Here is a 2,374-nt window from a genome sequence, read left to right on the forward strand (position 1 = left end):
TGTACATTTTGTGTGTGTGTGCCTGTACATACACACACACACACACACACACACACACACACACACACACACACACTCAAGATAAAAACAAAAGCCAGAACAACCTTAAATTGCAAAGAGAAAGAAGTGAAGCTGAAAACACCGTGCCACACAAGATCAGCATCATGACCTCCCAGGAGAGGTAGTACAGGATGACTTCACCATCCTGAGGTCAAACCATCCTGACTCTCTCTAGTCAATGATAGGAAGAAAGAATGTTGAGTCAGAAATACAGCGAGGTTTCATAGTCATAAGACCCCGTGAAATATGTGTTACTTGTCTGACCCCATGCAAGGAAGACACCAAAGATCCACCCAAAGGCAACCTATGGACAAGGTAACAATATGATTTCAGGTATTGTAATCAATGCAGCGCTCCTAACTGGGGATATTGGCAATGGGAAGCATCCACATAACCAGGCAAAGGTAGATAGATGGTAATTCTCTATACCTTCTTCATAATTTTGCTACAAACCTAAAATTTTCCCAAAAATATATTTTAAAAAAATGTACAGACACCCCGGGAGTTGAGGCGCCGATTTGGTGGCACGTTTTCTAGCGAAGTCCCACGTAAAGGATAGCGGTGGCAGGAGCAGGACGCGAACATGAAAGGCGTACACAGCACTCCGCTATGGAGCAGACATCTGTTCAAGGCTGTCCTAGTGGCACTAGAGGCTCTTCTCCTCGTCCACTCAGCAGCAGCCCAGTCTCATCAAGAGTTTTTCCTCACTTGGCCAACAGAAGAGGGAGGCCTCAGCTGATATTTTGACCCAGATTGGTCAATCTCTGAAGGAGACGTTGGATACCTGGTTGAGGCCAGAGACCATGCATGTGATTTCCGAGACTCTGTTGCAGGTGATGTGGGCCATCTCATCAGCCATCTCTGTGGCCTGCTTTGCACTGTCTGGGATTACTGCCCAGTTGCTGAGTGCCCTGGGACTGGATGGTGAACAACTCACCCAGGGCTTGAAGCTCAGCCCTAGCCAAGTCCAGACCCTTCTACTCTGGGGAGCAGCAGCGCTGGTCATTTACTGGTTGCTGTCCCTGCTGCTAGGCTTTGTCTTGGCCTTGCTAGGGCAGATCCTGGGAGGTCTGAAGCTTGTCCTTTTTGTGGCTGGCTTTGTGGGCCTGGTGAGGTCGGTGCCCGACCCCTCTACCCGGGCCCTGATGCTCTTGGCCTTGCTACCTAACTCTCTCTGCCTTGATGAATTGGCTTACTGGCGCCAGGAGCTCAGGGACCCACCTGGAAGCCAAGGTACTAGGGCTGGGGCGCCAGATAAAAGAGCTTCGAGGGCAGCAGAGGAGAGCAGCCAAGATATCCAGAAGCACGCAGGAAACATGACAAGGGTGTCCCAAAGTGACACCCTCACCAAACCAAAGAGCCGAGCTGCTTCTGGGTCTCATGGCCCTCCTTGCAGCTCCCACCCTTTCCTTGCCTTGTCGGATCCCTCCATACCTTTACCCCTGCGCTAACCCCTAGCTGAGAGAAGAGAACCTGTCTTCTGCCAGTGCTCAGTCAAGGGATGGCTCCCTGCCCTCTCTCTGCTCCCAGCCTGCTTCCCCCAGGGCAGGTTGGAGGGGCCTCTGCCCTCAGCCCAGGCTTCTGCCCTCAGCCAGCACCACTGCCACTGATCTCCGTGATGAGTAACCTGCTGCCACCTGGCTTTCTTACAAAAGGCCTTCCCAGGCTGAAGCTCCTGTTTGGCCACACCCCAGCCCCTTTCTTCCTACTCCCAGCTACACTACCATCCCAAGTCCCTTGAGGCCCTCTTCTGCTTTCCTCACTGTGCAGCAATGGGAAGGGGCAGGAGATTCGAGACTGGGGATAAGGGAGAAGGAAACGCCCCTGGAGGGCTGTGCATCCATGTTCTGTTACAAGTGCCTTAACAGGAGTCAACAGTACCCTCCAGTTGTTCCTTGCCACACTGAATGTAGGAAAGTGTGCTGTGGCTACTTTGTGTTCAGAGTGAGCAGTCCCTTCCAGAATCCCCACTCCAGCAAACAAAGCAAAGGCTGGGGCCCTGCTGGGACTATCAAATCTCCCTTGGGGATTTCAGGGACCTTGAAAAAGTCAGGAGGACCTGCTGTCTTGCAGTTTTACTCCTGTCCACTCTCTGCCATCCAGGAGCAACCGCTGGTCAGTGTTGTATTCCAGTAGCTGGGAAGGGCATGGCTTTGCCATGATCTGTTCTACAGGGCCTGGAGGGGGCCTGCCGCTAACCCCTCTCCACCAGGGCACTTGCTCACTTTAGGGCCCTGGTGGAGGAAGGTGTCCTGTGCCAGATCCAGAACAAGATGTGAAGAATAAATGCCTATTCTTACTGATAAGTTTTGAT

The 2,374-nt window shown here is 52.2% G+C and overlaps 1 pseudogene; it reads left to right on the top strand.

Annotated features, from left to right (window-relative positions):
• The first annotated feature begins 643 nt into the window (after positions 1-643).
• On the top strand, positions 644-1,380 carry LOC117713422 (voltage-gated monoatomic cation channel TMEM109 pseudogene; annotated as a pseudogene).
• Positions 1,381-2,374: the final 994 nt, after the last annotated feature.

Source organism: Arvicanthis niloticus, chromosome 8 (assembly GCF_011762505.2).
Source record: "Arvicanthis niloticus isolate mArvNil1 chromosome 8, mArvNil1.pat.X, whole genome shotgun sequence".
Taxonomy (NCBI): domain Eukaryota; kingdom Metazoa; phylum Chordata; class Mammalia; order Rodentia; family Muridae; genus Arvicanthis; species Arvicanthis niloticus.